This window comes from Tenrec ecaudatus, unplaced genomic scaffold, assembly GCF_050624435.1.
Source record: "Tenrec ecaudatus isolate mTenEca1 unplaced genomic scaffold, mTenEca1.hap1 Scaffold_1885, whole genome shotgun sequence".
NCBI lineage: Eukaryota > Metazoa > Chordata > Mammalia > Afrosoricida > Tenrecidae > Tenrec > Tenrec ecaudatus.
In genome coordinates this window covers 83,775-97,740 of record NW_027458161.1, presented here as the reverse complement: position 1 = coordinate 97,740, position 13,966 = coordinate 83,775, and the positions used below count along the sequence as shown (strand labels likewise).

Sequence of the window (13,966 nt, the reverse complement as noted above, 5' to 3'; positions counted from 1 at the left end):
CTAGAGTGATAAATGATTTACACCCCTCTTGACGGGACAAATCGTCACTCACACCTGAGACTGTGGATGGGACATCCTTGAACCCAAGCCAATAAGCCCACTACTACAGTGTGTGTTGTTTGCCATCAGTCAGCATTACCTAGAAAGCTTGGAATCCAGAATTTAGGTCAAGATGACAAAATGGTTTGATCAGTCATCTCTTTTCTGGATCCATCTTGCATTTTTAAGCATCTTCCCTCACCTTGGCTCTTACCATGACCCCTTGCCATTCCATGACTGTAAGCTGCAGTCTTTCCCAAAGGCTTTAAAATCGGACATCTGTAAACACAAGAGCTTAAGAGAGTAGCAAATAAGGATTCCCCTGGCTTGTTTTCTTGTTTAGAATATCTCTATCTTGGCCAAGGTACCTCTAGGATGTGCTATTGGTGTCGCTCTGTCTCTTGTTGTCCACCTGTACAAAAACTTTCTCTAGTTACTACACTATTGTGCATAAATGGGCTACCCAACCATAGGGATTTCTTCACACAATAGATATTGTAAAGAATACCCAGGATGCAAGGGGATTGGAGTAGGTTTTACTTAATGAGAAGCTCAGCCTGAGTTGGAGTGGCAGATATGAGCGTGATTCAGCTTGATCACTTTCACCAGATATGTCAAGGGTTTTGGTCTGAGGTTCCGTTATGGGCTTTTAAAGAACATTCTTCATAAAATATTCCGTTCTTCAGTTAGATTGCTGGTGAAAAGAAGATATTTACCTTCAATGGAGCTTGAGAAATTTGAGGCCTTAAGTACTTCCACTTTGTGGATCCAAAGTTGATCATGATATTTGGGAAATTAGTAAAATTGCTCTGCAAAGATAGAGTGGACCCTTGTTTAATGCAAACCCTCAGCTTTGAGCAGGATTTTGATCCCAGGTGGTGGGGGTGGTCACTATTTAGCGCAAGAAGTACAGGCCAAGAAAGTGATATGCCTTTTTCAACATTGCCTCCTCTTCTGTTTCAGAACAAAGATTTGCCACAGAGAAATACAGTCCAGTCTAGGGAGCTAGAAATCTGGTACTAGTGTCTTGCACATTGAAGCATGACAAGGAAGGACTTCAACTTCTGACTGGGTCGTGAACCAAATCCATTCACCTGACTCCAAGCAGGGTGAGCATCCCTGGGGTTCCTGGGGTCAGCACTGGGCAGAGGAGTTTGAGGGGAAGCAGGAGGGATCTGAGCTTTCTGGGGTCTGAACCCAGGAAACACCAGTGTACAAGAACCCAGGCTGCCCCATTGGTCGGGGTCCGAGCAATTTGCGCATCTCCCGGAATGATAGAATTTGCTGATAATGTAACCATGTATAATTGTATTAGAACTTAAATTGTGAGCACTCCAATTTGCAAAAGGCGGGTGGCATAGTGGTTACAGATTGGACTGCTAACTGCAAGGTCAGCAGTTCAGAATTACAAGTCACCTCTGAGGAGAAAAACAAGGTTTCCATTCTTGGTAAGAGTTATAGTCTCCGAAATCCACAAGGGGCCATTCCACCTCCCTTTAAAGGGTCACTGTAACCAGAATCCACTCTGTGGCACTGAGTTGGGTTTAAGGTTTGCATTGCTGATGACAGTGACAACTCTGTCCATTTGCTGCCTCCCCAGTTTGATTAAGCCTCCATTGAATTCCTTTTGATAATTAGCCAAGAATGTAGATCATCTTACCCTTGCGGAAAATGCCTTACAAAATAGATTGCCTGCACTCCTCTCCATCCATCCCCCTCCAAGGGCCTGCCTAGATGTATCCTTGATGGAGCTCACCTAAGCGAGGACAGCACAGGGGCCATTGTTATGAGTCTGGCCTTGATTGCCTCAGTTTGAAGGCCCTGGACCAATCTTTTAAGTCTTTCTATCTAATAATGTGCATGTCCCAATTATGGTCCCATTCCTGCTGCTGCAGTCCCACCTGTATCTGATGTATTGCTTTGCCACCAATCATGATCTGTGACATGGCCTTTTGTTCTGTGTCCTATTTATCTAGGGTCCCGACTCTGAATCCTCAGTTGCATTTGAACTGCTAATGGCCTCCCTTATCCATATGATGTGTGTGCGTATCTTTTGTTGTCTCTTAAAGTTCAATAAATGCTCTCCTCAAATTATGTTTGACAAAGAAGTCACTTTTCCACCCTAACACACAATTTAGCATCATCAGTGCCTCAAGGTACAGTTCTCTGGGACAGCATCTTGACAGCCGTACCTGCAGGTGAGGTCAGGCCCTACAACCCCCTGGCTTCTGTCCTAAATGTACAAAAATTACAAAGTTCTCTTAGTTCTGCGGATAAATTCTCTCTCTGCACCTTAGCCTTATACCAGACACACTTAGCTCTATGTGGGTTGGCAAATCTAGTTCCCCAGATAAGAACTCAAATGTACCCCTATTTCACCTCTAACCTCCTGCCCAAAGGCACTTAGCTCTCTTGTTCTGTGGTCTGGGAATGCCACTGCTCTGTCTCAGGCTCTTGGTTCTGCTGCCACCATGTCTCTGTTGCTGCTTCTTCCCTTCATGTCCACTCTTGTGTCACAGCTGCCTGTCTGCTGGATTGAAGAATTTCTGTGAAAGAATCTGGGATCTAAAGGCCCCTACTCCTGGTTCTTTTTTTTTTTTAAGTCATTTTATTAGGGACTCATACAACTCCTAATACAATCCATACATATATCAATTGTGTAAAGCACATTTTTACATTCGTTGCCCTCATCATTCTCAAAACATTTGCTCTCCACCCAAGCCCCTGGCTTCAGGTCCTCAATTTTTCTTCTCCCTCCTCACTCCCTCCTCCCTCATGAACCCTTGATAATTTATAAATTGTTATTTTGTCATATATTTCTGTGTCCCATTTTTCTGTTGTATGTCCCCCAGGGAGGAGGTCACATGTAGATTCTTGAAATAGGTTCCACTTTTCCAACCCAACCTCACTGTGCCCTTCAAATATCACCACTCACACCACCAGTCCTGAGGGGATTATCTGCCATGGCTTCCCTGCATTTTCAGTTCCCATCTGCACCAGTGTACATCCCCTGGTCTAGTCAGACCTGCAAGTCAGGATTCAGACCATGACAGTTGGAGGGGGGAAGGAAGCACCCAGAAACTTGATCAAAGTTGTATTTTTCATCGTTGCTACATCACACCCTGACTGTTTCATCGCCTCCCCAAGACCCTTCTGTAAGGGAATGTCCAGTGGCCTACAAATGGGCTTTGGGTCTCCACTCCACACTCCCCCGCTGATTCACTATGGTAAGATTTTTTGTTCTGATGATGCCTGATACCTGATCCCTTGATACCTTGTGATTGCACAGGCTGGTATGCTTCTTCCATGTGGTCTTTGTTGCTTCTGAGCTAGATGGCCGCTTTTTTACCTTCAAGCCATTAAGATCCCAGATGCTATATCTTTTGATAGCTGAGCACCATCAACTTTCTTCACCACATTTGCTTGTGCACAAATCTGTCTTCAGTGATCATATTATCGAGATGAGCGTGCAATGTAATGACTCTTCTCCATCTATCTTGATTGATAATTTGGCTTGGTAGCGTATTCTTGGGTTTGCATTGTTTTCCTTCAATTTTTTGAAAATGTTACTCCACTCTCTCTTCTTCATAGTTTCTGCTGATAGGTCTGATCATATTCTTATTTGGGAACCTTTATATATGATTGCTTGTTTTCCCCTAGCTGCTCTCATGATTTTCTCCTTTTCCTCAAAGTTGGATAATTTAACTATTATGTGCCTTGATGACTTCTTCTTGGGATCCAGTCTTGCTGGGATTCTTTCAGCTTCCTGAATGGTTGCCTTGTTTTAATTCACTAAGCTGGGGAAGCTTTCCTCCAAGAATTCTCTCACTACTGTTGCAGATGACTTCTTTGTTGTGTCTTCCTCCAGTAAGCCAATACTTCTAATGATGTACCACTTCATAGCATCAGACTTAGTTCTTAAGTTTTCTTCAGCTTCTCTGATGATCTTATTAGATTTTTGTTCTCGTTTGTTGAAGTCTGCTTGGCTGTCCTCCAAGTCACTGATGCGGGCCTCTGATTCTTCCAGTTGCTTGTCGAGGTCCATGAGTGTGCTACTGGTTTTTGTTATCTCCTCCCTAAGCTCCTGTATTTCTCTTTGATTTATGGTTTTTACCTTTTCTATCATTTCATCATTTTTCTGTATTGTTTCCCTCATATCCCCTGACTCCAAGTAACATTCTGAAAATTTCTTTCTGTGGCAGCTCAATGTCTGCTTCCTCTATGCATGCATTATGTTCAGGACATCTTCTGGCTTTGCCTTTTGTTCCTCTCCTTTTTTTGTTGAGGTTTTTGGGGCTGATGGCTGCTTGTGTTGCGTTGTTTTAGATTAGCCAGGTGCCATTTTCCAGGGAGTCGAAGAGCACTGGCTCTCTCTGGGAGACTTTGAACTGCCTATAGCTTATTTCACTATGGAATTAACCTACCACTTTGTCCTCCTGTGGCTTCCCTCTCGGGGGAGTGACCCAGAAGGGTTGCCTGCTTTGGTGTTGCAGAGGTTGGGCAGAGGCTCCTGCAGTAACTTTTGTTGAGGAGTGTTGGCCGAGCTGCCTTATGCCCCACAGGCACAAAGGCTGGAAGGAGTTCCCCAGTCAGAAGTTGAGCAGAGTATCCCCTGTTGGGGGCCAGCAGGGATTTTTCCAGCCTGCTAACTACACAGGGTGGAGCTCACCTAGCTGCGTGTGGCTCAGGTGTAAATGCCCTAAGCTAAGGGAGTGGTCTGGAGGTTAGCAGTAGAGTGTGAGAGACCAAGAAAGAGGAAAAGAGGAGAAAAAAAAGTTAAAAAGCAAGCCAAATGTGCCCATGAGGGGTGGGGGAGGGGGAATATAGTGAAGAGATGGATAGAAAGCAACAATGTAGCTGAGCCCTTATCCAGGCCAGAGGAGCTGCAAGGGTTTAATCCTTGTTCGGAGGTGGTAGCAGCAAGCTGTGGCTGTGTTGAGAAAAGGCTGCTGCACAGCCCTCCAAGACTGATAGGGTGACAGAGAGGAGATGCAAAGGTCTAGTGCCTGCCCCAAGGCAGGTGGTGGCAAACTGTGGCTGTGTTGAGACCAAGCAGCCCTACAGGCTCCAAATGGTCCTGGCTCTGGCAGAGACAGTGGCGGGGCAAAGGTCAAGCCCCAGCCGGCCTCCACTGAAGTAAACCAAAAGCCCCCAGCCCCTCAAAACCCCATGGGTCTGTGCCTACTTGTCTTTATGATGCTCCTCCTGCATTCCAGCAGTGTTCAGTTATCTCTAAGTAACTCTCCTAGCTTGAATTCTGTGGAGTTCCTCTGGTGTTTGTTACTCCTTCGCCATCTTGCCGGAAGTCCCCCTGGTTCTTCTTTTTTGTTGGTAGTGAGATCCCAATTTCTGTCTCTGAAATAACTCAATTAGTTGTAACATGAATTCCAAAGTAACTAATCTGTAGGTTAGGTTTCAGACAGTTTATTTACATAACCACAAGGCACAACGGTACCAATGTATTGTTGGCCAAGCTGCCCGATTGTCTTATATGACAGCCCCAGTGGGTTTCCAAGACTGTAACTTTATAACGGAGTAAAAAGCCATGTCACTCATGCTTTCGAGGAGAAATTGGTGGTTTCCAATTGCTGACCTTGCAATTACCAGCCTGACAGTAACCACTATGAGGGACAACTTTTCCTCGTTCACATTGGCAGGCGACAAACCCAGGTAAATAATTTGGAGGAAGTTAAGGGGGCATAGCTAGACTGTGTACTTGTATAGACCTCCTGTCTGACTCAGTGATTCTCAACCTTCCTAATGCTGCGACCCTTTAATGCAGTTCCTCATGTTGTGGTGAAGCTCCAACCATAAAACTACTTTTGTTGCTACTTCATGACAGTAAGTTTACTACTGTTATGAATCAGGCAACCCCTGTGAAAGGGTCCTTCAACCCCCAAAAGGGTCTCAACCCATAGGTGGAGAACCACTGATCTAACTGCATTAGGTACTACAAATAATGGTATATTAAAAACATTATCTATATTGGGATTCAAAAGTGCACTCATTATTGGGGGATATATACTTCTTCATTTACATTTATATGTAATTTATATATGTATAGATATAAATTTCAATCTAATAAATGTCATATAAATGTTTATTATGGAGCCTTGTTTTTGACATGTGTTAAGTGTTGGACTTCTATCCTCAAGGTCAGAGGTACACACCCATTAGCATCCTGTCATGGCTTTAGAATCTTGGAAGCTCTGTACAGCAGTTCTCCTGTGTCCTATCGGCAGCTTATATGTCTAACTCTACTTGATGGTGAGTTTAAAAGTGTTTCTAAAGTTATTTTACAATTTATAGTTCTCCTATAAAATAATCTTTAGTTTATAATAGCTCTTTATATATCCCATGTAAAATGTTTCCAGATGCTTTAATTAACATAATCATCTTAAAGGTTCATTGATTTGTCATTCTCTTTGAGAGTCACACAGTAAGGAATTGGTAGTTTGTATGCTGTGGGGTAGGGATCCAACTCTTTGTTTATTTTTTTATATTTATATTTGATTGCCCAATCTCTATTTGTTATAAAATAATCTTTTATTCACATGTGTGAACATTATGAGTTTTAGATTTTATTGCTCATGGTATAAGCATGTTTCCCATTACTCAGTAAGGGCACCGTTAACAGTATTGGGGACTTTGGGTGTTTAGAAGAAGGAAAGAACAGTAACAGCACCTGGACCTATTGGTTATGTGTTACACTGTATTCTCCCATCAGCCTGCCGATGGTGCATCACCAGCAGCTTAGAGGAAGGAGGAAGAGTGCCTTGTATTATTACTTTTGGGATTTCCTCACGAGAGATTGAAATTTGTGAGCATCATTAGAGCTGATCCAGATAAGACAGAGCATCCCAGTTGCCTGTAGTGTCCTAAGGACCAAAGAAAATGGCCAAGGCTCAGGTGCTTCTGATGTGTTTTATCCTTTTCTGTATTTTCTACTGGAATTGTAGAAGCCTGTATAATACTGATTCAGTTCATTGGAAAAGCAGAAATTTGAAATAGTAGAACTTAGAGCTAAACTTTTACTCTGATTTCAACATTTGGCTGGAGAAGATTAGGAATATATTGATCATAGGATTAACAATAAACTATTGACATTGAACATAATATAGCACTGAGGATTCTTTGGATAACATTATCTTCCAGCTCATAATTTATTATTCTATGGCCAGCATATCTTTCAAATTATATGCTATACATGGTTTTTAAGGAGAAATAAAATCACTTCTTTAGGAGAGTTCAGTAGTCCATGGGATTTTTGTTTGAGTAACTTTCTTTAATGCTTATTTCTGAAGGTGATATGTTAAATACTCTCCCACACAGCAGCATTCTCATCAATGCATCTAAAATGGGTCTTGTTGCATTAGTGGTTTAAAAATGAGACAGCATCTCACCTCCTCTAACTAGAGATGCAGGAGAGAGAATTAACTGTCAACATCAGCTCTGATTCATATGAGGCAGAGCTTAGACAGACCTGTACCCTCCAATGGTTTTCCAGTCTGACACCAGTATCTTTGCCACACTCCTCTCCTACTCAGCTTATTCTTTTTTTTTTTTTTTTTTTTGCAGTGGCCATGGACTAATTACAGTCCAGAGTCACAGGTACAAGTTTTACTCAGTAACAGAGTATAATTTGGTATCCGAATTAGTAGGCTACACATTGACTTTCATATTAAAGAACCATGTAGGCACATTTGCTCTTCTTTAGGGAAGGCCTGTTTTCCCTGTCCCCTATCAGACATTTTTCCTTCTAAAGATAGGCTCATTTCTTAGTTCCATCTTTATATGGTCCTCTCAACTACTTTTGGATATCCTCTTCTTGATCTTGCCTGCCTGTCCCACTTTCTTGGCTGAAAAGCCCTTTCTGGACCTGACACCATTGGCTCTGTCACTCCTGTCCCTTCTACCCTGGTCATTGTCTCCATTGGTGCAGCTCTTGACCCATGAATAGTACAGTTCATTTTGCAGGAGCAGCAGTAGACCCATCCCTATGTGGTAGAGGTTCAAGATGGTCCATGATTTGCTCAGCAACATCTCACAAAACTCAAAAGTCATCAAGTAAATAAATCGCACTTCAAGATGTGGAAGCTGGTGAGTTCCAGATCTATATAAAGGTCAGGAATCAGTCTGTAGGTTTTTCCTCATTGATTTGTTTATAAACGCTGATGAACCAGATCATCAGGTCAGACCACAGTCCACTGCCTCACAAAGAGAAGTTGTTGAATCTCGTCAGCTAATAGGTTGCAGGGGCTGAGGAACCCAAATTGGAAGGTCAGACAGCAAGCTAATGGCTCATAGAGTGGAGGAAGCTCTCAAGTCAGGTCACACAGGCAGCTCATAGTTGCCATTCAAGGAAATGCCACATTAATTTTTTGGAAGCTGCAAATCCCTAATCCATGGGTTCATTCTGAACTGTGTGGCTGCAGGGGCTAATAAACCCAAATCAACAGCTCAGATGACAGGATAATGCCTCACTGTCTCCTCTCAAACCATGCCTGCAGGCAGTTCTCTCTCTCCCTCTTAATATGTTGGCTTCTTGGGCCAACCCAGCATCTTCCCTGCCTAGGCAAGATTAGGAAGGCTCCAGAGATCCACCCAGCAGAATTAGGCTGGGGGCGCCTTGGAGAGCATGTGGTGAAAGATGGCAAGTTCAAGAGGACCTTGCAATTAAAGTTAAGATAATTCACTCCAAAGGTGGCTGAGGAGAATTTGTCCTAAGGTTGTCAAGAGGAGCTTGTCCTAAGGTGGCCTTTAAGAGCTTAGAAAGTTGTTCTGCACTCAGTAAGGGAGATAATGTCTATGAACATTCTGATCTTGGTTCTGACTTATAGCTTCTTGTTCCTGATCCCGAGTTGTACCTTGTTCATTAATAGACCACTTTGATCTATTGAGTGTTGTGTGACCACAGCAACAGATTATCAAACCCAGAAGTGAGACAGAGTGGTGTGGAAGGATTGACTTGTTTTAGAGTTGACAAAAAGTGTTGGAGAGTTGAGGTATGTTTGACCTCCCCCATCTGCACTGTTCCCAGTACTTATTGCCACTGAAGGTACCGAGCCTCTAATAATGGTGATGCTGGTAGAAACCCTAATGCCATTTGATAACAAATAGGTCTTTATCTACCTTGTGTGATTATAAAGCTGAGCTATTTCTAGAACATTCAGATAATGTCACTGGAACTCAAAATTCTAATGTTAAGAGTGGGTGCATTATTTTCAGGCACTGGGGTCCCCAACACTCCAAAAGTGATCCTCAGGAGTGACATTGCAATTGTGAAAATATTAAAAGACAGAGAGCAGACAGCTGGACACAGGGGCTCTCTTCCCATGTCAGGCCTGAGAGAGTGAATATATTTTCCAGTGGGTATATATAATGGAGCTTACAGGTCTTTCCATAAGGCGTTCGTGTCATGCAGTTAGCATGTACATAGTTAATGGGTCATATCATAAGCGGGTAAAATTCTAAACAAGCAAGATGCTGAGTTACCATCTTGACCTAGTGTTAGTTGACTTCAAACCGGCCCTGTGCCCTCCCCAGGTGTTTGCTACATTTATGTTGGGCTGGCTCTAGAACCTGATTGCTCAGATATACAGATAACCTTCAGGCATAGTGAAGTAGCCAGGTACAGAAATGATTCCTCTACTATGGGAGCTCCTTTAAGCCTGCTCCTTAATGTGGAGCTAGCTATTGTGGGGGCACTGTATTTGACCTGGAGAATGTATTTGAAAACATTTATTTCTCAGAACACTGGAGATCTTTCTAAAATTAGGGCTAGTTTTCTCGGCTGATGGTCGTGAATGTAGAAATAAGGTAAAATATTTTGTACCAAGTCCTCAGTTAATGAGGCATTATGGAATGAACTACCACAATAGTTTTTATTATTGTTTTGCTTTTTTTACTGTAAGATATATTTTTTTTAAATCTTCAAATGGAAAATACTTCATTAAGTAGACCCCTCTTACTACAGGAACCACTGACATTCAACGATGTGGCTGTAAAGTTCACCCGGAAGGAATTGCAGCTCCTGAACTCTGCTCAGAAAACCCTATATCAGGATGTGATGTTGGAGAACTATCGCAACCTGGTTTCCATTGGTGAGGAGAATTCTCAAGTCATTGACCTCGTCACTGGCTTTTCCTGTCTTATATGTTAAAAACTTTGCGGTGTTTGTGGTATTCTCAAAGAGGTAGATTCTCATTGCATTGTCTCATCCTAGGTTAGTGGGTTAGGTCTTCTACCCTTGAAAGAATGCTATTTACTTTGTTCCTTTGAACATTATTTTTCTAGAAATACAAAACTGCAGTCTTTACAAACTTTACGTTAATTTTGGTGTGTCCATGATTCTGTAATTTCCCATAAACAGGTTATCTAATTGTCACCCCAGAAGCTTTCTCTCAGTTGGAACAAGAGAACTGTGTTTGGTATTAGAAGCAAGCTATAGTGGAATTTTCTCAGATGCATGGTCAAAACACCTTAAGGGGAATTGGCTGGGGTAGTTGATTGAACAGGGAGAAGGCCTCATATCTATGAAAGGTGTCAGAAAATGCATAAAAGTGTGTGCTACTTTGTATGTGAGAGTTCACTTGTCCAAGATGTTGAGGGAAGTACACCTGTAGCTCTTATGAGATTAGATTTCCATTTTCTTGTTTTACACTATGTGTGTTTGCTTCCATAATTTTCTTTAACATTCTGAAATTTTCCCTTCTTTTATGTTTCCACTTTACTATGAAAATCTGTCTTGCACGCTTCTCTCCAAACAGAGAACTCTGAATTAGTAACTGTCCTCTGAATACAGCACATTCCTCCCCTACTGAGTAAGAATGGATATCCATTTGCAGTATGCAGCACCATCTTGCATCTTGAGCTCCCACCATAAACGGGTCTCCTTTGTGCTTCCTTAGCTTCCCCCCTTGGAGTTTCTCTAAAGATTTGGTGTCCATATTCTCATTTGGTGTCCTGTTCCTTTAAAGTTTTCTTCATGCAGGTGATGTCAGTTCTTTCTGTTTTCTTAGAGAGATGGTCAATTTGCCTTCTCTGTTGGAATTCTTTAACAGACATATTTCCCAATATTTTACTCCTTTTGGTGAAATATATTTATGACTTCTGTTGTTTCCAGGTATCTAAAATCATCTTCCTAGCAAGAAAATTATCAGCTTTAAAGTATACTTTAGCACTGTACCTTACATTTTTTTCTACCTGTAAGATTTTTTTAAGTTGTCTGTTCCTCCAATAATTTTTGTAAGTGGAAAGGGCATGTTTTTTTTTTAATTAAGCAATGTCTGCTATATATTTCTTACTATGTAGTGTCCCTTCCTTAGGCCCACCCCTTCTTAACAGGTCCAATACACGAAAGATGACTGTTGCTGCTTCTAAAGAACATTTTTGCAGTATATTCCAATAGGTTTTATTGCTGTTATTCAAACAATGCATAGTACATTCAATATTGCTCTCTTTTCTTTTCTGTCTCTTGAGTAGCCTTTTGGTTTCCATGTGTAAGTTGCCTTTCATGTCATCCCACATCTCATCTGGTCTCTGTCATTAGTCTTCAGTCAGACTTTTATTCCTCATGTTTATTCTTTACATAGTCTCTAAGCTGTGCTCTAGCTACTTTGGCTAGCTTCTACTTGGATTTGAGCAATTTATGATCTGTTCCACAGTTAACCCCTGGGCGTGTTTTGACTTATAAGCTTCTCCACCATTTCTTTCTGTAGATGTGGTTGATTTGATTTTCATTTGTTCCATTCCGGAAAATCCATATGTGTAGTTTCCATTTCTGGTGTTTAATAAGGAATTTGCTATGAATTCATCATTAGTCTCAAAATGTTATCAGTGAACCTGTGTGTCATTTCTGTTACTAAGGTCACATTTTCCAACTACTGCTACTTTCCCCAAATTTTACACTTATCAGTGTGTATGATTGTTTGGTTGATCAATGTCAGGCTGAAAAATTCATGTGAAAATTTCAATATATATTTTTAAATATTTTATTGGGAGCTCTTATAGATATCATAACTTCCCATAGTTCAATTACATGGAGCAGTCCTGTACAATAGCTACCACAGTTTGAAAACTTTTTCTTCTTTAATTCCTTGATATCAGCTCTCCTTTATCCCTTCTCCCCTCAATTTCATTATTGTGGTGGTAAACAGAACCTGGATGAAAGTGTGAGCAGCAGCCTTATATCTGTACTCCTGACCACAGGGCTTGGAAGACCAGTTCTAGTGTTGGAAGAAAACCCCCACAAGTCCCAAAGCTAGAACTGCTAATGAGCAATCTCCAGACAGAGATTTCCCCCCAACTGCCCTCCAGGAAGATGTTAGTATACAGCTGCTACAGGTGCCTGACTTCTTGCTTCTCAGCTGAAAGATGCCTAGCTTTGAAAGCAATCAGGTTCCCTTTGTTGCTGTCACTTAAGGAATCAATTATCTCTTTCTCTCTTAAATGCCCACTGGATGGGTCCTAAAGGACTGGTGTGTAATTGAAGGGCAGAAATAAAAAGGCTTTGCATTCTTTCACCAATTTATATAATCTCAGGGCATGCAGCTCCCCCGCCTCCCACACAAACACAGGCAGACACCTAGCTACCTAACAAGGTAGGCAGGATCTTTAGCATCGGGATCCCTGAAATAATTGGATGAGCAACTTAAGACCAGTGCTGAGGGTAGGTGGAGTGGAGTAATTGTCTCCTGAGCGGGGAGAACAATAACAACAACATGTCTGCTCTTGTCGTTAAAGCTGCTGGCAGATAGTAATTAGCCATGCGCTTGTATGAGATATCATTAAGGTGGCACTACAATGAAAGGATAGTGTGGCGATGATATTTAACTAAGAGTATGTGACTGGGACTCTTCTCCAACTTTGTGAATGCTTCTATGTTTGCTTTAATTGGTGCACAAAACTGAATAACACTTGTACTAACTGGTCTTGCTTGCAGGCATATGAATATTAGCCTACCACTGACAAAATTATACATCAGGGAAGATATTGCAGTGTGCTTTTGGATAATGAATATGATGCCAATCTTCTTGAATTTGTCGATCTCAGCCTTATAAACCACTTGATTATCTAATTAAAAATAGCCAGTACCAGTCTATTAAAGTTGAATAATGCATACACTATCAATTTTTACCATTCCATTTTGTTTTGACAACTTGCAATTTTTCATGATAATATTGCATGTATGCCATTTTCCATTTACTAGAGGATATTAGCAGCTCTTTTTTCTCATTTTCAGTCATGCCATGTCAAGCACTGAAGGTCCCCAAAGCTTTTCCTCCATCTACATCATTATGGTTGACTGTACTTTGAGGATTTAGTACTTGTTCAGTGTTATTTCATTGCCATTAAACCTGAGGGGTTCATGTTCCAGAAGTCGATCACCAGATCTTCCTCCCAGTCCCTATTTCTGGAGAATCCACTAAGACCTGTGCACCATGGGTGGTCCTGCTTGTATTTGAAACACTGGGTGGCAGTGCTTCTGGCATCACAGCAACCTGCACGCCACCACAGGACAGCACTGTAAGAGGAGTGCTGTGAGCTAAAATACAGGCTCCACAAACATAAGGAATGTGTTTCTGTACCATAATCCCTTTCATATATACCTGTAAAAATGGTTTTCTCCCAAGTAGAATATTCGCCATGTTTCGCATTCCCAACTTTATCTAGCACTTAGTTGTCTTTCAGTAAAGATTGATTAAATGAATACATTTAACCTCTACCAAATGGAATTAGCAAGTCATATCACTCCTGTGGTCTATTGGTCTCATGTCTTCCTTCTGTTATGTTTGTTGTATGTATTCATGTACCTCTTTAAGCAAATATCAAACCTGTGTCCATTTATCACTTTCATATCCAACCTGATTTCTATAGTAACTATTTTTACCATTTGAATTGTTTACATGATTGTATTTCGTCCAAT

At 41.5% G+C, this 13,966-nt stretch overlaps 1 long non-coding RNA gene across 5 annotated transcripts in view; it reads left to right on the top strand.

The window, feature by feature from the left end:
* Window positions 1-13,966, top strand: part of LOC142436267 (uncharacterized) — a 36,418-nt gene that overhangs the window by 7,697 nt on the left and 14,755 nt on the right. For 3 of the 5 annotated variants that reach the window (XR_012781838.1, XR_012781840.1, XR_012781839.1), the window contains exons 3-6: window positions 1,003-1,148; window positions 6,195-6,306; window positions 6,767-6,948; window positions 10,016-10,142. This is a non-coding gene — a long non-coding RNA (uncharacterized LOC142436267). Of the gene's footprint in view, window positions 1-1,002; window positions 1,149-6,194; window positions 6,307-6,766; window positions 6,949-8,016; window positions 8,140-10,015; window positions 10,143-13,966 lie in introns of all 5 variants that reach the window. The other 2 variants (XR_012781841.1, XR_012781842.1) reach the window with 2 other exon arrangements.